The following is a 21,842-nucleotide window of genomic DNA, read 5'->3' as shown; positions in this document are numbered from 1 at the left end:
ACCTTCTATTTCTCCTTCTTTCCTTACTTCGTTACCACTCTTAGTTCCAAGATTTCTCCATCTTAGGTCCTCTGAAGATCTTGCTTTGCTGTGCGAAGGAGAGCGTTCGTGTTTACTGCTGTCAGACATGATTTTTTCTTTCTCCGAATCTTTATTAAGGTTGGTATTATTGATCCTTACTCCTTGTTGCATAACTGTTTTTTTGGTCTTTTTGAGTTTATTTGCATTGAGGTGACCTTTGGGTAGTAGTAGGGTTTCTTTGCATGGTTGGTTTTGTGTGTATCTTTGAAATTTTTCTTTGGAAAAAATGTTGACTGCTGCTACTTTGTCTAAAAACTCCTTTTTAAAACTATTTTTATTGATTGAGATCACTATTGACTATCTGGACATGTTTCTAAAATTTTTGTGGAACTGTAGCCGTTTTGTTGATTGCATTTGTATTGCCCTAATGGTGTCGCTGCTGTACAATGATGTCGCCACTGATAGTATAGGAGGGTCGTCATTTCGACACTTTCTGTATGTAAAAGATATTTTGAAATTGCATTCTTTGGTTTGACTTGCTTTTGCCCGACTTCTTTTGGACGACATCCGAGCTCTTTCAATAACGTTTTCTTTATTTTATATTTGTAGGTGTAGCTTTTATGTTGCGATCTGTCATTCTCAATATGTCAACCGAAATTTTTCCTGATCTCTTAAATTGGATAGATACTCCTGTCCTTTTCTCTGTTCCCATAGTCGATAAAGAGTACTGCGAGGTATTCCATAGGCATCATAGGCTATATGAGAATAGAGGGAATGAGAGGAATTACAAGTTGGTAGTACCCGATCCCGAGGAAAGAGTGTGCTTTCCTCCTTTAGATGAGTTGGAACGCCCATTTTTCTATGCATACGACTGCCTCTTCACCAAATTAGGAATTTCACTTTTCTTTTCTGATTTTGAGACAAATATTCTTTGGACTTGTAATGTTGCTCCTTCTCAACTTTACCCAAATTTCTGGGCTTTCTTAAAAAAATTTCAGCCTCTATGTCGGGAGCTTGATGTCCCACCTTCTGCTAATGTCTTCTTTCATCTTTTCGTGTTGACCAAACCCGGGTCATCAGAAGAGAAGACTTCTTCGTTTTTCTTTCGCGTTGTTCAACGTAGAAAAGTTTTTTCTATTTTTGATGAGTCCTTCCACGACTTAAAGAACTATTTTTTTTAAAGTTCGAACTGTAGAGGGTGTCCAGCCTTTCTTTTTAGATGAAAATGATGAGCCTTCTTTTCCGTGATACTAGGAGAAAATACCAGTGATAGTTAAGTACAACGTAGAAGCCTTAGATGAGATTGAAAAATGTTTGGTGGACGTGTTGGAAGAGTGCTGGGGTCGGGCTCCTCACTTGGACACGGTCCGAGTTAGGTAGCTTTTCGACCTTTAGCCTTTATGACTCCTTAGTTGTAATTTGTTTAACTAATGTGCTTTTTTTATCCTTGTTTTGCAGAGACCATGGCTCCCAAGACTGCAGCGATGAAACACCTGTGCCAAACTCGAAAGACTGTCGTGGCTTGTGGTCTTCAAGATAAAGAGGCCGGAAGTGTTTCTTCTTGTCCTTCCCTGAAGAAGTCGGATTCAGACTTTTTAGCTCAAAAGAAGATCATTCCTACTCCAATAAGTTGGCTGATCTCTCTTGACCCTCCTTCAAAGAGTTCTATTACTCCTCCTTCTTTCTCATCTTTCGAGCCTCCCCCAAAGAGACAAAAGACTGTTGGAGAAGGGAGTATTTATGACTAGGGTTTGACGAGCTTTCCCGGAGTAAAAGAAATATTTTCCCTCACAGTTGCATCAGTATGGATGATGTGGCTATCCAGAATCACCTCCAACTTATGGCCTAAAATAGTATTCGGATTGCGGGAATATGCACATCTTTGTCCAAAGAGTTGAGAATGACTCCCTTAGTGCCACTCAAAGCTCTCTTGATGTAACCCGAGCTAAGGTGGAGAGACTAAAGGAATTGAAAAATGAGTGGGAGGAGGAGAGGGCCGGGCTGAGGTTTGACCTAGAAAAAGCTCGGCCCGGGGTAAAGACGGTGGAGGCTGTCGCGATTATGGCAGATGGGGTGAAGAAGAGAGCAGAAAGGAGTTATACTCGGATTTATGGAGAAAATCTCGACCTTCAAAAGGAGTTAAAAAAAATACTAGAGAGGAATATGCTTTTCTTCAGAAATCTGTGGTCGAGGGGATGGACGAAATGTTCAATAATCTGAAGGCCCAAGTCCAAGTCCTAGCTCCTGGGGTCGATCTTTCCTTATTTAGACAAGACAACATAGTAGTTGATGGGAAGATCGACCCGGCCCCCGAGAACGAGCAGGAGGAGGAGGAGTCTTTGGCTGACCCGAAGTTTGAAGGCGACCAAGCTTCTCAGATCCCTCAGGTCCAGCTCGAGGTTGTCAATGCTGAAATCCCTTCTTCGCCTCCAAGTCCTATCCCTGCTGCCCCGGCCTCGGTCCATCCTCCAACTCCTCTCATCCGAGGTAAAGACGTCGAGATTGGAGAAGACCTCAACCCACTGTTTGGCACCACTTTGTAATTTCTTTGCATTTTTACTTTTGTTATATTTGTGATGGCCCGATTTGTGGGTCTTTGGACAATTTATTTTTTTGTATTACATGGTAGTTTTTGTATTTATCGAACACTTTACTTTGCAATGGTGATCATTTTCGACTTCATATGGAAACAACTTTATATAGAACCTTTATGCTAAAGTGAAGCTAAGTCTTTTTAGAAGCCAGAATTAGCTTATATAATTGCTTGGCCTGGTAATATATCTTAGCAACCTTTTCAATGCTATTCTTTTGCTAAATTTAAGTAGTGAGTTTATCTATATGGAAACCTTTTTCAAGTTCCGACTTCATGTAGTCAGACTTTGCTAAGTTACTTCTACGCTTTGTTTTTATTCCATCTTACCATTGAGGTCAGTTTTCAGTTGTTTATATAACTTCTTACATTAATTTGTACCTTGTCGCTTCATCTTGCCGACCATTTTAGGTCAGACAATGATTTTCGCGGTTTGTCGAGCTTAAATTAATTCGTTTTTAATAGGAAACCTTTGAAGAAAAATAGAAATTTTATTAATAAATAAGAAATTCCTTTACATAAGCCTGCTTACTAAGGTTTTGAATACCCTTAGCCATTGCTTTGGTGCCTCGTTAAAACCCCTTTTAGAAAAAGCTCTTTTTAGGAAAAAAATCTTAAGATTGGGAAAAAGATTACACCAGGGAACAAGGCTTACTTCCTAACTGTAGTACTTCTTTAGGTTACACGCATGCCAAGACCTCGGGAGCTCCCATCCTTGCAGGTCGGACACTTTGTAGTAAGATTTTCCTAAAACTTCAATAATCTTGTAGTGTCATTTCCAATTTGCTGCTAGTTTCCCTTCTCCCAGCTTTTGAACTCCGACGTCATTTCGAATTAGTATGAGGTCGTTTGTGGTGAAACTTCTTTTGATCACCTTCTGGTTATATCTTATTGCCATCTTTTATTTTAGTACTTCCTCTCTAATCCAAGCTTGTTTTCGGACTTTTGGGAGGAGGTTGAGCTATTCCCTTTGTGCATAGGTATTGGCCCCTTCATTGTAGAATATAACCCTAGATGATTCTTCAGCGATTTCTATAGGGATCATGGCTTCCATTCCGTCGGCAAGGTGATTCCTCTGTCGTAGAATGAGGGGTTGCCTGATATGTCCACAGGACTTGGGGGAGCTCATCTGCCCATCCACCTTTTGCTTCTTGCAATCGGCGCTTCAACCCGAGTAGTATGATTTTGTTGGCTGTGTCAGCTTGTCCATTGGCCTGGAGATGTTCTACCGATGTGAATTGGTGCTTCATTTTTAAGTCAGCTACCAAATTTCTGAAGGTTGAGTCGGTAAACTGAGTTTCATTATCCATGATGATAGACTGGAAAACTCCAAACCTTGTGATAATGTTCTTGTAGAGAAACTTTTGACTTTTTGGGCAGTGATAGTTGCTAGTGGTTCTACCTCGATCTATTTAGCAAAGTAGTCAGTCCCCACTATGAAGTATTTGACTTGTCTTGGAGCTTCGAAAAATGGTCCTAGGAGGTCGAGACCCCATTTTGCAAATGGTCATACCGAGGTAACACTAATGAGCTCTTCAGAAGGCGCAACATGGAAGTTGGCATACTTCTGGCAAGGCGGGTACTTCTTAACAAACTCAGCCACTTCCCTTTGCAAAGTCGGCTACAAGAAATCGGCCCGGATGACTTTCTTAGCTAGTGATCGGGCTCCTATGTGATTTTCACATATGCCGCTGTGTACTTCCTCTAGGACCTCCTTTGTGTTGGAGGTTGGAGCGCACTTAAAGAGATGTATAGTTATCCCTCTACTATATAGGATATTGTAGACTAATGTGTAATTTTGTGCCTCCCTTACGAGCCTTCGGGCATCCCTTCCATTCTCGGAGAGGACATCAAATTTGAGATAGTTGACTATAGGGGTCATCCATCCTAAATTTTGGTTGGATATCGCCATTACTTCCGAATTGTCGTCTCCCTTTAATATTGATGGTGCATGTATGGTCTCTTGGATAAGGCTTCTGTTGTTGTCCCCTGACTTGGTGCCGGCCAATTTGGAAAGGGAATCGGCTCGGGCATTGGATTCCCGAGTAATATGTTGTACTTCACCTTCTAAGAACTATGCTAATTATTCCTGTACTTCATCTAAGTATTACTTTATGTTAGGATCTTTAGCTTGATAGGTATCGTTAATCTATGAAGTTATGACTTAGGACTCACTGAACACTATCAGCCTTTTTACCCCCACTTTTTTGGTCAGCTTCAAGCCAGCAAATAATGCCTCAAATTCTGCTTGGTTGTTAGAAGCGGGAAACTCAAACCTTAATGAGAGTTCTATTCGAATTTCTTGTTCGCTTTTTCGGATAACTCCGGCTCCACTGTCGGCTTTATTAAACGACCCATATACATATAGGCTCCATGTTATTGGGCTTCCTTGATTTTTTGTATATTCAGCAATGAAATCGGTGAGATATTGGGATTTGACTGCTGTTCGGGATTCATATTTTAGGTTGAACTCGGACAGCTCGACAGCCCATCACAACATCTGTCCTGCTAGGTCCGTCTTTTGTAGGATGTGTTTCATTGATTGATTAGTGTGGACCTTTATGGTGTGAACCTGGAAATAAGGTTTAGGGCAAGTATAAGGGCATATGCAAACTTTTCTATCTTTTGATAGTTCATTTTCACTCCTTGTAAAGCTTTGCTGACAAAGTAGATAGGTCGTTGTCCCTTTTCATCTTCTCGGATCAAGGCTGAAGCTACGGCTTGGCTTGCCACTGCCAGGTAGAGAACAAGCTCTTCTCCTGCTATAGGTCGGGTAAGTATGGGTAGTTGTTACAGAAAGGCTTTGAATTCTTAAAAAGCTTGCTTACATTCTAGAGTCCACTCAAATTGCTTTCCCTTTGTGAGAATTGAGTATAGGGGTAGTGATTTCAGTACTGACCCTACTAGGAATCTGGATAGAGCCGCCAACCTTCTATTTAGTTGTTGAACTTCTTTAAGACAAGTCATGCTTTTCATGTCAAGTATAGCCCTACATTTGTCCGGGTTAGCTTCTATGTCTCTTTGAGTTAGCATGAAACCTAAGAATTTTTCTGCTTCTACTGTGAAGGTATATTTTGAGGAATTTAATCTTATCTCATGCTTTCTTATTGTAGAAAATACCTCAGAGAGATCAGACAAAAGTGCTGAATCATCCTTGGTTTTGACAAGCATGTCGTCCACATATACTTCCATAAGTTTCCCTAAGTAGGAGGAAAACACCTTATTCATCAATCTTTGGTAGCTAACTCCGGCATTACCACATAGTAGTAGTTAGCTTTTGGGGTTATGAATGAGGTATTCTCTTGGTCTGGTTTATATATAGAGATTTGGTTATATCTCAAGTAAGCGTCACTACAAGAAAATGGCCGATTAGCTACCACAAAAGAGTCGTAAAATCATCGCTAATCTGACGCAAAATATAATTTGTGACGGATTAGCTACCGCCTAGCAACTAATGCTTTCCTCGCTAATTACAAGTCGCAAATCAGTGAGGCAAACACAACAGTCGCTAATTCATTGGAAAGTTTTTTAGCTACCGATTAGATAGTCGCAAATCAATCACTAAAGTAAAAGCTAATTCCATAGAAGAAATTGACTAAACGGTAGTCACTAATTAGCGATAAACTCTACTATAGCAGACTCATCGCTAAATGCAAGCTAACTTCGTAGACAAAATAGAAAGATTAGTTGACGCTAATTAGTGAGGAATTTTTCTGAACCTAACTCGTCGCAAGTTGTCCGCTAATATAGTCGCAAATCTGTCACATTTTATAGCAAATCTATAGCTAATCATTGAAAATCTTTAATCAAATTTGTAGGAATTTTGTCGCTAAATCAAAGCTATTTGAAATGATAAAGTAGAGTTACGAAATAGTCGCTAATTTGCTAGGAAATAATATATAGTCAATTAGTTACAAGGAAATAATATATAGTCAATTAGTTGCAATACTATCGCAAAATGTCATCGCAAATTCTTTTTAAAATAATAACAAATCAATAAGTATCTCACAAATATTTCAATCGCAATAGATTAATCTTTAATTTGCCACCATCATCAATAGCGAGTAGTATCACTATACTAAAATAAACCTCATATTTTTTATTTTAGTCATTGAACTAAAAATTATATCACATACAGAATAAATGAGTTTATCAAAATTATACATGTTTAAAAAAGTTCAAACCATGTTTCAAGAAATTATGTATTGAAACTTAACCTGATAATAACCAAGCTTTTGGGCTTGATCAAATGCCTACTCTATCTTTTCAATAACTCTCAATAACATGACTTAATTAGTAAACTAACAAAGAAAAAAGCTCACTTATAATATAATGTAAAAGTAAGTATTCACTCACATTTTTTGAGATGTTTCAATCTGGCTAAACAAATGTGTTCCTGCTTCTATAAAAATCATTATACATTACACATCTCAATTCCTCATTGCACATTGAAAATTAAAAAAAAAATAAAAAATACAAACACTTAAAACTTGGCATATCAATTACACAAAGAATATGTCCATCAATTTCACCTTCAGTTTCACCAATATTGTCATTTATACTGGGATCAAACTACAAAATATCACAAAAAAATAACATCGGTAAATAATAGCACATCAGTTAATCAAAATAAAAATAGAATAATAATAAATTAAACGCAAAAAATAGTAGCTATCAGAACAGCAATAATGAAGATAAAAAAAATTAAAAGCAAGAACAAAAAATAATAGAACCAATAAATTAAAATAAAAGCCTAACAAATTTAAAAAAAATAACAGTAAAAGCAACCAACAGTGAAGAATAACAAATTAAAAATTAACAAATGAAAAGTTAGCAACAACAAAGAACAACAAATTAAGAACAGAAAATCAAGAACAAATAAACAATAGCAAGAAGCCAAGAACAACAAATAAATATCAGTAAAGAACAACAAACTATAGTAAGAACAGAGAAAACCAATAGTAGAACAAAATCAATTGTCTTGAATTAATTAATTAATTGATTGATTAATCAATAAAGACCCAATAATCAAGCTAAAGTCAAAATCAAATGAAATCACTATACTCCTGATAATAATCAAGCTAAGTAAGGTAAAAAAAAGTAAATAACTTAATTTCCATTTAAAATTACAAACCTTGCTACATCGCAGGCAAGTAGAACTTCTGGAGTCTGCCTTGTCTCTAGAGTCATATTAGCGAGATTAAGGAATAGCTCTGCAAGTTCAACCAAGGATAACTTACTTATTTTCTTAGGTTTTTCTATTGCCAATGAAACATTAAAGATAAGAGCACAACAAAGAATTTATATGCACTAAGAAACCTCTCAACATAGGGCTGATCTAGCAGAAAAAGTAGATAATCAATTGTCTTCTGCATTACGGGTATTGGTAGAATCAAGCTTGCTTCCCTCTCTGCTGTCCTAGTATATTGCCATGAAACATGATAAGTGTTACTAATGAGAAGTGATAATAGTATTTATGAAAAAAAAAGTATAGTTTACTATTAGTAATATGACAATGACCTTAACTGCAAGAAGTCTGCTGGTTATATTTCTATCCCCATCCAAGTGTTCATACTGGTCAAGATCCCTTTTTACCTTACACGCTCTCACTACTCAGACTCTAAAATACAGAAATCTCAAGTATTTTTATGCAAAGATCAAGTTCTTTATGCAATAAATTTGTTTAGACTTTAGACATATCTTTCAGTGTATATATATATATAAGACAAGGAAAGGAATTGAATTTGTGTCAAACATACCTACAGTACACGCAGAATTCACAGAACCAACCAAATAAATAAATAAAACCAATTTGAATTGAATCATCTGATTGTTGTGATTTCTTTGTATTTTACAGAACATTCATAACCAATCTGAAAATTATGCACAAACCTTCCATAACCACAATATCTCCAGCTGCACAAATGGATAATCTTAAGTTATAACTTATTTTACAGAGCTAAGATACTGAACTAAGAAAGTAAAGAATTACTCACAAGTAGACAAAGCCATTCTTATCCACCGCCACTAAACATTCAAAAAGAAATAATGAGTAGATGAACGAAAAGATTAAATAATTGAGTTCAAGAATGGAAAAAAGGACCTGTGTGATTTGTCCCACATGCCACTTTGACAATTGTTTTCCAAGACAGAGAAGCAATTGCCCGAGGATGTGGCTGGGCTACATAAACCAATTTCACAGAGCTATCCTTGAAATTATACTGCAAACAAATGCAAAATATGTGAAGCTTTCTGTTCTTTGTTGCACCTTTCGTGCAAACATTTACTAGGATAACACAATAAAACAGAGCAGATCCACAACACGAACAATTAAAACACAATAAAAAATTACGCAACAGCAACAACAAACTTTTCCAAAGATTAACAAGGATTATCAAAATTTTCAGGCTTTGAGGACAATTTCGGTCTCAATTTTTTTCAGCACAGGACAGTACAGCAGCAGTGAGCAGAGCTAATCATTCAAAGCAAGAACACAGAACAATACAAAGAACAAAAACAGGACTAAAATGAATCAACTAATTAGTAATCATTCAATCCAAAAAATAGTTAATCATTCAATGATTCAAATTTCAATTAGTAGCACTAGCAGAATCCCTAAAAAAAATCAATGTTCTGATCAGAACAAAGAACGAATATTCATTACGGTGTCCAAATCCTCATATCAAGTCTTCTACCACTAGCAAACCCTTAACTACACGACAAAACTCTTTTTTCTTTCGGCCCGCAACGGCGGCAACTGCAACCGCAACCTTAGCTCCAAACCACTTTTGCAGCAACCACAACAACTCTAATCACAACATACAACCTCCATAATTCAATTCTAAATCATAAATGTCGCAAAAATCCTAAATAACACATAACAGAATACTAACGCCGAGAGTTCCAAAACTGAGATACTTACTGTAATAGCAGAACGAAGCAGCAGCAACTCCAAACTGTCCCGACAACAGCTCTAGTGATGGCAGAAAACCTCAGCCGCAGCTGTAATAACATCGCAGTGATAACAACACCTAGAAATTGAAAGAACGGAAACCGAAAGCAAGAATACTCTTTACCAACGGCGGTGGCGGCGACTAGGAACTCCGACAGCGGCAGCGGCAGCTCCGAAGTGGCTCTGTAGCAGCAGCAGTGACTCCCTTTCCTCTCTTCCGTCTGCGTTTCTATTTCCCTCTCCTCGCGTCGGATCCTGGTGGTGGCTTGACGGCTTCAGAACAGCGATGGCAGTGGGTGATCCAACGGCGGCAGAAGGTTACAACTCCAACCACGATGTCGTTCCTCTCCTCCGTATGCGACAGCTTCGACCTCCCTCTCGCACGCGTTCTTCTCTCGAGTCTTGACGGAACAGCGGCGGCACAGTCGCGTCTTTCCTCCCTCGCGTCAAGCTCCTCTTCCCGGCGAACCTCCATTGATTGCGACGACGAAAACTGGGCGCAGCTCCTCCAGCTCGACGCGACCTTCCCTCTCATATGCCCGATCTCTCTCTCCTCTTCTGGTGTGCGACGATGGCACGGGAAACGACAACCACAATGGGCTCTGCGGCGGCGACACGGCGGTGAACGATAGTGGCTCTACCGGCGTGCTCTTCCCCCTCTCCTTTCTCTCCTCTTTCTTCTCCCTGTTTCTCTCACTCCCCGATCTCCATTTCCCTTTTCTTCCTTTCTTCAAATCTATGTGTGAGCGGTGGTGTGTGGGTGCCGTTGGAAAGGTTAAGGGAGATGAGGGTGTGTGCGGCTGATAGTGAGAGGTGAGTGAGTGTTGTGGTGTGTATCTGGAGAGCGGGTGTAGCGGTGGCTAGTGAATATCAGGGTTATGGTTGTTTTGGGGGGATTTAAGGTTTTGATTTGGAAATTAGAGTTTTATCTATGAAATTTGGGATTTTGGGTTAATTCGAAATCTAATTAAATTTCTAAAATTATTTTAAAATATTATTTATTATGTCAAAATATTGATTGATTTGAAATCAAATATTCTAATTGATAATATAATTAATTTTTTATTTATAAAAATATTAGTGTTAAATTCCGAAATCTCATTTATTTAAATCAAATTATATAAAATTCTTATTATTTTATATTTGTTAAATGTTATAATTTAAATATAGAAAATAATTCGATAACTATAAAATTAAATAAAACTTTAAATTACTTTAAACTCAATTAATCAAAATTTACTTTAATTATCTTTAATAAAATAATTTTTTAAATTAAAGTATTTAATGAATAATTAAGTCAAAATTAGTTCTTAATAAGTTTTTCTAAAATTTTTGGATCTTACAATAATAACATTTTATATTATTTAAATTTGATTTAATTAAATTATACGTAAATTATGATATAATCCATACTTTTATATAATATATAAAATATAAAATAATGAGCAAATATAATAAAAAATCTACTAGTGGCACATATAAAATAATATGGTATATATAATTATAAGCATTACATCTATTGAAGATTCACTTGTCACAATGAGATGGAAACTTTTACTCACTCTCAGGTTCAATCCTTGAACCTTAAAAAGTCACTTTTTGAAGGAAATTCAAATAGATGCTTTTACAGTGATCCACACCTCGCTGGCATATATGTGGAGTGTGTGGATCAAGGAGGAAGTGTGGGTCAACTACCTAAACTGAGTCCGATTCACAATAAAATTGTCCGATTTCAACTTTTGACCGCCATTGATTGAGTTAATTGCAAGTCCGATCATAATAATGAACCGAACCGGATAGGACATCAATTCACTGTTTTTTCAGTCGAACCGATTGGTCCAATGCGATTCGATTCGGTTCTGATAACTATGGCAAAGTCGTTTAGACTTGCATTTTTTACGAGTTTGATTTTAGAGTCAAATATCCATCTTTTACTCATTCTTAGGTTCAAGGATCGAACCTTAGAGACGTCACTTTTGAAGGAGATTCAAATAGATGCTCCTACAACGATCCACACTTCCACCGGTCTACGTGCGAAGCACGCGGGTCAAAGAAAAAGTGCGGGTCATCAACTGCCTAAACTGAGTCTGGTTCGTGACAAAATCATCTGATTTTTAACTATTTGACCACTATTGACCGAGTCAATTGCAGGTCTGGTTTTAATAATGAAACAAATCGGATAAGATATCAGTTTATTGGTTTTCTGGTCGAACTCGCCGGCCGGTCTGGTTCTGATAACTATGACTAAGTTGTTTAGACTTGCATTTTTACGAGTTTGATTTTAGAGTTAAATATCCATCTATTTAAGTCAAGTAAACAAGCTAGTCCAACAGATTTTGCTCATTTTGACAATCCTAATTAATTCAAGAGCTAGCTCAAATTAATCTTTATTGAATGAATTTCAAAATGATTCTAGTTAATAATAAAACTTGTACGATCATATAAAAATAAATTCTCATTTATAATAATTTAGTTATCTTATCTATTATATATTTTTCTAGTATATTTTGGGTAAAATACTTAAATAAACCAAATGCATGCAAATATTACCAAAATCATCCAAACCAAGAAATGGTATGTGAATAGGGGTGGCAAACGAGTCTAAATCCGTGGGGCCGTCCTGCGTAACCCGCCAAAAAAGGCAAGCCAGTTGCTGAAAAATCGAAACCGCCAAATAGGAAAAATCCGCCTAACCCACACTGCTTAAATCGCAGGCTTTGGCGGGGCGGGCTTCCCCGCCGGGCTAAAGTTATTTTTAACGAGGGGGTATTTTTGTAATTTTTTGCCAAAACCTAACTTTCCCGAACCTAACTTACAAGAGTATGAAGATAAAAATGGAGTGTTTTGGATTATGTTTATGTCACTTTGGAGACAATATTTATAATTATATTTTGGATTATGTTTATTTTGCTTTGGAGAGAATATTTATACTTATGTTTTGGATGAAAACTTGGTTTATAATTATATTTATTAGATATTTATAATTACAAAGACTTTAATGTTGTGAATATAAAAAATATATTTTTTATGCCATTAGAAATTATAAATTTATTAATATGGTTGTGAAATTATATATATTATTTAGTAGTTAATAGTAAAAAAAAAGAGGAGCTTTGGCGGGTTTAGCCCGCCAGCCCGTAGTTAGGCGGGGCGGGTTGGAATTATAGGACCGCTTGCCACCCCTATATGTGAATCTCCCAAAGGCATTTTGTATATAAATCGAATTAGGGTAATTAGATTTACAAATTTTAGTAGTAAATCAAATTAGACTAAATAGATTTACTAGGTGAACTTTAACTACACATAAATCGAAACAGATAATATCGATTCACACATTCATATGTTTTCAAGTAAATTTAACCAGTCTAATTCGATTTATATAGGATGGAAGACTTTATATAAATCTAGTTGTCCTGTCTCGATTTACATGCCATTGATTTATTAGGGTGATTTGTCCTAACAATAAATTATTATTATTATTATTATTATTATTATTATTATTATTATTATTAGGGTTAGTTTTTTTCTCGGTTATCTTTTTTCTTCGCAAGTGAGAGTTAAAGGGTTGGGTGAGAGTGTGTGTAGCTGAATGAAAGATGATGAGGGATGAGTGGGGTTAGTAAAATTAGGATTAGAATTAGCTAAAAGAAGAAGTTTAATGTAAATTTTTTTATAAAATTAGAGGTAGAATGGAAATTTTTTTTACCATATATGATCATTTTAATCGGAACATTTTAATTAATATGGAAGCTAGATGGTTTTATTGGGCGATTTTAAGTTAAGTCACGTAATTTGAACTGTCCATTTAAACATATAATTTGAAACTATCAGTTTAATATTAAAAATTTTGTAAGGTTATTTTTGTATTCTATTATTTGAAAGGTTCAAATTATATTGTTTAATTTATATTAAAATTTTTAAATTTTTTATAATTTTATTTTTTTGAGTACTAATAGATGGTTTCTAGAAAAATAATGTGAAGGCAGTTTTAAATTACGTAATCGATCACTATAAATAGACAGTTTTAAATTACGTGGCTTGAATTAAAACAGTCCATTAAAAAAGCATATCTCTCGTGTTAACTGAAACGTTCCCATATTAATTTAAAACGTTCTCATATACATGAATAAATAATAAATTATTATAAATATTATTTATGATTATTTTAAAAGAGTACTATATTTAATAAAATTATTGTCTCATAAGTGTTATTGTGTGATATTATTAGATTAATTTTATATCGTATAAATACCATGTTACCAATTAACCTCATCAAACTGGTTAATTTGATTTAGTTTTCAGAACATTGTATATCATAAAAATTAATTTTTATGTTTTTTAAATCATACATTTGAGATAAAAAATATTGTAATAACAAATTATTAATAAATAAAAATAAAAAAATTATGAGTTATTTAATTTTTTTTAATGTATAGAATAATAAAATTTGAATTAATTTAAGTATAATATTAAAAACATTCGTTATTATTATAGGTAATAATCAAGATAAAAAATTAATAAATGTTTGTTTATTTGTTATTTTTTCAATTTTATTTAATTTGAAACGGATATAAAAATTTAAATTTAAAGAATTCTTTTTTTGCATAATTTTAATTGTTAAAAATTTTTTTCTTTTAATTTTAGATTTAATATCTTACATCATCTTTAGTTTTATTATTCATTCAAATTTTTTAATTTTTATTTTCATTATATTTTTTTTTATCATCCTCTGTACATATATCTATCATTATTTTTTTCACTAAATATAAGAAAGATAGAAAAGAGTACTACATGTACTCAACAAAATAAGAAAAAAGACAACAAAGATACGTGTAAAATTAAAAAAAGGTAACTGTAAGACAAAGGAAAGAAAATTAACTGATAATTATATTTTTGACCAATTTTTAATATGACAGTTATATTAATCAGAGACAATAATAATTATACATGTTAAAGAAAAATAAGAGAAAATGATAGTGTATAATATGATGAGATGATATAATAAAAATAAAAATTAATAATTTTAAAAAATAATAAAATTAAAAAAATTAAATATGTTCAAGATAAGATTGAAGAAATATATTTTTTTAGCTATTAGAATTATGGATGGAGATAAAGGATAATTTGGATATAAATTTTTAAATTTGTTTCTAATTAAACAGGATTGAGAAAATAAATAAATTTAATAATATTTATAAATAACTAATCTTTATATAATATGAGTAAGTGTTTATATTGATTTTGTTACACACGATAACAACAAAATATTTTTTAAATCTTATTTTTTAATTTAATTTTATTTATTTTATATATTTTACATGTTAAATAATTTAAGGTATTTAATCTTTTTTATAATTTATTTTTAATTATTAATATTAAATTTATAATTTTAAAAATAAAAATATAAAATTAATTTTTTAAACTCAATAGAAACGTGGTTGAACATGCACATGAATCACTAGTTAAAGTAGTGACAGAATAAGGACTAACGTGTTTCCTCACAAATTAGTAGCAACTTGAAATCAGTGAGGAAAGTCTATCAGTTGTTAAGCAGTCGCTAATTCCTCACTAAATAAGCTTTTGATTAGTGACTCAATTGCGACCAGTTACTTCTAACATTCTCTCAGTTAACTTTGGATTTATTATAACTCTGCGACGGATTTCCAACGAGATTAGCGGGTAATTTGCTACAAAATAGGTAGGATATAGCTTTTGCTTTGCAGCAATATTGCCGTTGCCAAGTCACTCACTAAATTAAACTTGCGACAACTTAGCGACAAATGTATTTCGCTCGCTAATCAGCGACTTGAAATCAGCGAATGAAGTGTGTCAGTTGTTAAACGGTCGCAAATTTCTCACTACTTACGTCCTAGGCATTCAATATCTGTATTTTCTCTTTAGCGACTAATTAGCAAGGAACACTTTCCTAGCTGAATGATTTTCCGTTGCGACGAGTTAGCGACGACTGTTTTCTGTCGCTATCCTAATTTTGAATTTTTACAATATTATGCGACAAATTAGCGAGAAACTTGTTGCTCGCTAAAAATAAAAACTTTGGTGACAAATTAGCTAGGAATTTGTCCATCGCAAAATTCATTACAACTCTTTGTGATGGATTAGCTAGTAACATTGTTCCTCACTAATTAGCCTTTTCGCACAAAGTTTATTTAGCGACGGAATAGTGACAATAGTATCCCTCGCTATTTTTCTTTTATTCGATTGAACTTCTAAGTGACTGATTTGCTAGAACATTGTCACTCGCTAATTATTTTGTGACAAATTAGCGAAGAAATTTTTCTCACTCTTTTTTTAGCTATGAAACTGAATTTGCGAGAAACAAACTTACTCGTAAATCTCTTGCTAATTAGTCGCTTTTCTCAAGTTCGGATATTTTGTGACCGCTCATTAATTTTGTCGTTAGTGCGTCATTATTTCCTCACAAGTTAGTGACGGATTAGTGATAAAAAATATTTCTCGCAAAAATTCGTCGCTAATCCGTCAAATTCTTGTAGTGCGTCCATGAAAGACAGATATTCATTGCCAGAGGCTGATTCGACTAGGGCATTAATGCTAGGAAGAGGGTATGGGTCCTTGGGACAAGCCTTATTGAGGTCGGTCGAAACACATCCTCCATTTTTCATTTTGTTTCTTTACCAAAACTACATTGGCCAGCCTTAATGGATACTTTACCTCTCTTATGAACATTGCTTCCAATAGGGCCTGAACTTGTTCCTCCATGACCTGTGTTCTTTCGAGCCTAAGCTTTCAGCGCTTTTGTTGGATCAGCTTAGAACCCGGGTAGATGACTAGTTTGTGAGATATCAGGTCGGGATCTATGTTAGGCATGTCAGAGGCTTTTCAGGCGAAGAGGTCAGAATTTCTCCTTAAAAGGTTAATGAGTTGCTTTTTTAGACTTTCTTCCAAATTTGCCCTTATACTCGTTGTTTTTTTAGGGTGATTCCCGATTTGTACTTTTTCTACTTTGCTTCCATGTTGGGAGCGTAATTTTGCTCGAGTTCAGATGCCACCAAGTTCAATAGTGTTGACCTCCTTTTTCCAGGACTGCCTTTTAAATTAAGGCTTTTATTATAGCATTTTCGTGCTAGTTTTTTGTCCCTTTTTATTGTAGCAATTCCCTCAACAGTAGGGAACTTCATACACAGGTGGGATATAGAGACAACAGCTGCCAATTGATTCAAGGTTGTCCGACCGATTAAGGTATTGTATGCTGAAGTAACGTCAAGCACGATGTAATCAATGCTCAATGGCTTTGACTTTGCACCCTTTCCAAAAGTCGTGTATAATGAGATGTACCCAAGAGGTTGGATCAACGTGTCTCCTAATTCAAAGATATTATCTGGGTATGCTTTTAGGTCATTTTTTTCTAGCCCAAATTTGTCAAAAGCGGGCTTGAACAAGACATCTGTCGAGCTACCTTAGTTTATTAAGGTTCTATGGAGATTTGCATTGGCGAGGATCATTATTGTTTATCACCACGGGATCATTATGACCAGGTGTTATTCCTTGAGCATCTTCTTTAGTGAACGAAATGGTGGGCAGGTCGAAAAATCTGTTATCTTTTCCAATTTGGTACACCTCTTTAAGATGCCTTTTTCGTGATAACTTGGATATTCCCCCTCCAGCGAATCCTCCGTTAATCATATGTATATGTCACTCGGAATTTTGAGGTGGACGTTCTTATCAACCTCCTTCTTTATCTCTTTTTCTCTTTCTCGGCTCGTCCGTCCTATCCACCAAGTACCTGTCTAGTCGGCCTTCTCTAGCCAACTTTTCTATGACATTCTTTAAATCATAACAATCGTTGGTAGAATGCCTATGGAGTTTGTGGTACTCACAATATTCAGTCTGGCTCTTTGCCTTTTGTGTTTAATTGGATGAGGAGGTGGAATCTTCTCGGTGTGGCATATCTCTCTATAAACATTCACAAGGGAGGCCCAGAGGAAAGTGTAGTTATGGTATCTTCTGAATTTTTTCGGGTTGTATTCTTCCTTCTTCTTAGCTTCTTTATCTTTTTTCCGAGGTAGATAAAGCAAGATGGGTCTCAAAAGTGGTAGTCGTAAGTTCTTCTCCATGTTGATATATTTCTCTGCCTGTTCTTGTACTTTGTACAGGGAAGCCGAGTGTTGCTTGGATATGGATTGAGAAAAGGGCCCTTCTTTAAGGCCATTAACTAATCTCATTATTACTGCTTTAGTGGATAGATTTTGAATCTCCAAGCATACTTTATTGAACCTTTCCATGTAGTCTCGAAGAGTTTTCCTGACCTCTTGCTTAACTTCCAATAAGCTCGGGGTGTGTTTTACCTTATCCTTTTGAATAGAGAATCTAGTAAGAAACTTTATTGACAGGTCGTCGAAGCAAGTTACCGATCTGGGACGTAGGTTATCAAATCACTTTATCGCAGCCTTAGTCAAGGTTGTCGGGAAGACTTTGCAACGGGTAGTATCGGAGGAGTTAGCTAGGTATATCCGACTTTTAAAATTGCTGAGATGCTGTCTAGGGTCAGGTGTTTCGCCGTAAAGATCCATGTCGAAAATTTTGAAATTCCTTAAAACTTTTGCTCACATGATATCTTTTATAAACGGGTCTTCTCCTCCTAGAGGACTTTCTTCCCAATCTGCTCGGTTACTACGTTTCCGGAGGTCGACTTCCAGTCTTAAGAGCTTTTCATCCAGCTCCCTTTGTCATTGTACTTCTTGTTGTAGTTCTCGTTCTGCTTTCCATTGTTGTTCAACTTCTTATTTAAACTGCTCTAGCCATCCGTCATGGCCATATATATTTCTTTTTCTCTTGTAGCTCTCAAATCTATCATGATAAGTAATATTTATAATAAATAAAAAAAGAAATAAGTGAAGACATTTTTTTAATAGAAATTGTTAATTATTTATTAAATTATAGCTAGATAATTAGTTTTACCTTTTCAGATTTAATTTTGCAATAATAGCTAAAACATTAAATTTCATGTAAAATAAAAAATTAAAAATAAAACTATATATAATTATATAATGATTACATATATATAAAAATTTTAATTATAATTATATAATTTTCATGTCATTCTATAGTTTTTGTTTTTTGTAAAAATAAATTTTTATCTATATTAAAAGTGAAAATAATATTATTTATTTTCTAGTTCTATTTTTAAGAGTATAAATAAGAAATTAAAAAATATTTGTTTAAAAGCATGAAAAAATTAATATTTTTATGTATTATATATAATATTTTAAATAAAATACATATTTATAAATATTTGGATAAAACTTTATATTATATAATAATATATTTTTAACAAAATTAACTATTACAATACTTTTAATTTTTTAACGAATAATCTATTATTTTCAAATAATATAAAATAATTTAATTATTTTATATTTTATAATTAAAAATAATACTACATAATAATTAATCTTAATAAACAAAAATATTTTATACGTATTTGTAACACCCTAACCTTTAACACATCATGATCGTACCAAAAGTAAGGAGTTACTAACCTGTTCTCATTATTTCCTATTTAATACTGAGCCTTTAGGTCGATATCGCGTTTCAGTTTATAAGAAAATACCAGAAAATTATTTGTAGTAATTCAAATCACACAATTATTAATAATAATAAATGCTATACAAATGAATTCAATATAAAACTCAAATACAATACCTATCCCTCTGGATAAAATAAAACTTAAAGCAACAAGGGCGAGGGAACTCTATAAAAATAACAGGAATCACAAATAAATCTACTAGTCATCTGCATCTTCTAACTGAATCTTCGAACCTGTGTCACTGAAAGGGTGAAAGATTTTGGGGTGAGAACAAACCACACGTTCTCAGTAGGGAATGGGAATACCGTAAAAGTAATGAATTTAATGCAAATAATTAACTTACTTAGTAAAACTATTTTGTTAACCCTTTGGAAATACTTTTATTTCTACTTTAGATAAATAATTACTTTTCTTTAAATTTCTAAACTCAAAACAAATTTTAAATATAAAACTAGTCACGTTTTCTGTCTCTCAACCACAGTTAATCCTCAGTCAAATGTCAACTCGTAATCACTTTAATACACTCACAAACAAATAGTGCAAGCAAGAAATTCAATACAATGTACAAGCAAGTCACAACAAGACAAACAATACAATCACAAAGTAATAAAACAAGCAAGCGCAATCAAATGCAAATGTGCAAACAACATGATGCATGTCTATCCCTAACGCAGGCCATGAGCTCATGTGTCGGTTGCCTACCCGCTCCCGACATTACCCAGGCACAAGTCCCAGATATGGCTTTCCAGATGCATCAGTGTGCTTATAAGTCGTACGGCTAGGCCGCATCAGTGTGACTTTCCAAATCAATAAGCGTACATCTGGAAAACAGTTCTCAGTGTGTGTGCGTCCCCACTTTACATTTGGCACTAAGGCCCAAACAATGTCACATCTGCTTTCCTGTGGCAGACGCTTCATTAATTAATATATTCCTTTAATCTTTGTTCTCTGCTCTCCTGTGGTAGAGATTCCTTTTCTTAAAAAAACAAACTCAAAACAACACTTAGAACAAAATCTCTCCTTACAAAATTGGATTTAAAACATTATGTTTTTCTTAATAAATCTAGTTTAAAAATAGAATACACCTTTTCTCAACTAAATAAATCTCAAATAATTTAATTTTCCAAAACCAAATCTTTTAAAATAACTTTTCAAATAAAACCTCAGATTTTTATAAAATTTTGGCAGCACTTCCCCTAAAACTCGGGGTTAACCACCCTTTTTCGGGTCCCAACTGAACCATTTTCAACCTCTTTTCAATCGAGAAATCAAATACATATTCATCAAATTCAGTCACAAACACAACTCAAACTCATCATTCAGTCATTTCAAACAATCATAAATTATTTACAAATACCCACTAGACTTCCATGGCATTCATAGTTTAAAAACAGTTAATTTCAAAACAAAATTCCCTACCTTCGTACGGAACCAAAATCCTCGAAAGCTCCGGAAAAACTTTCTGACTGAGCTGCTGAAGAAAAAAGCGTCAGAAATCGTTTGTACTTCCTAAAACTCCAGTTAACCGAACTCAAAGAGAAGAGGAGCTACGTCACCGTCAACTCCCACCAATCAAAAGTGACGCCAATACGTAGAAGAGAAAGATACGAACACTTTTACCGGATTAGATTTTTCATTAGAGTTACGGATCTCAAGAAATTAAAACTGGAAGCTTGGAAGTTTGGTGGTTATGGCTTTCTCTTTCTCGGTCACTCTTCTCTCTTCCTCGGCACTTTGCTTTCTCTTTTCTTCAAAGAATGAAAGCCATGCGTGTATGATGATGATTAATCAAGAATCATTGGTGATTAAATGAGAAATGGCATGTGTCATAGCTATATATATATATATTCATGCATGAAAAAGCCACGTTTCATTTTTTACCTTTTGCTTCCTTAGCTAGATGGCTTCGGCCTTTTTTTTAATAATAATAATAATAATAATAATAATTTATATATATATATATATATATATTTTTGAAATATCTTATTATAATAATAAAAATAATTTAAAACTTTTAATAGATTTTAAACTTAAAGTATTATAAAATTTATTTAATTACTTTAGAAAAATAATTTTCTTTAAATACAACAATAAATTATGAATAACTAATTATTTAATTTTTTTTAAAAATTCGGGGTGTTATATCCCGTTCACCTTATAAAAATTTTTGTCCTTAAAAGTTCATACAAAACGAAAAATATTTCATATCACTTCATTCATTTTTTTTAAACACATTTAAAGAAGAAGCAAAAATATCTTAGCATATATACATATATACAATTTTCAAATACTTTGATAGTTATATGGCATAAAGATACAAGGATAAAAGTGTGGTGGTAAGCAAAAGTAACAAAAGAGGTTCGATGCAAAAGATAACATGGTTTAATCATGTGATGGTAAGACAAGATAATGAGAGGTTATAAAATATGCATGGGGTTAAAGCGACGTACTTAACGTCCACACACTAATCTAATCTCAAGTCACTCAAAAAGATACCGGGTCTCAGAGAAAGGACAAGCAACTTGGACAAAGTTCACAAAGATTTCAAGGATTCACTTTGATGCATTAAACAAATTCAAATTACATCAACGAATATATAAGTCAAAAAGAGGAGTTTAAACAATACAAGGCAGATATTCAAGAAATTTAAGAAGACATATGCAATCAGGATCGAATGAGAAAGCATATGAACGAGGAAACAGGATTGGAGAATA

The sequence above is a fragment of the Arachis stenosperma genome, chromosome 8 (assembly GCF_014773155.1).
Source record: "Arachis stenosperma cultivar V10309 chromosome 8, arast.V10309.gnm1.PFL2, whole genome shotgun sequence".
NCBI lineage: Eukaryota > Viridiplantae > Streptophyta > Magnoliopsida > Fabales > Fabaceae > Arachis > Arachis stenosperma.
The sequence above is the reverse complement of the archived record's forward strand: the minus strand, read 5'-3'. Positions refer to the sequence as shown.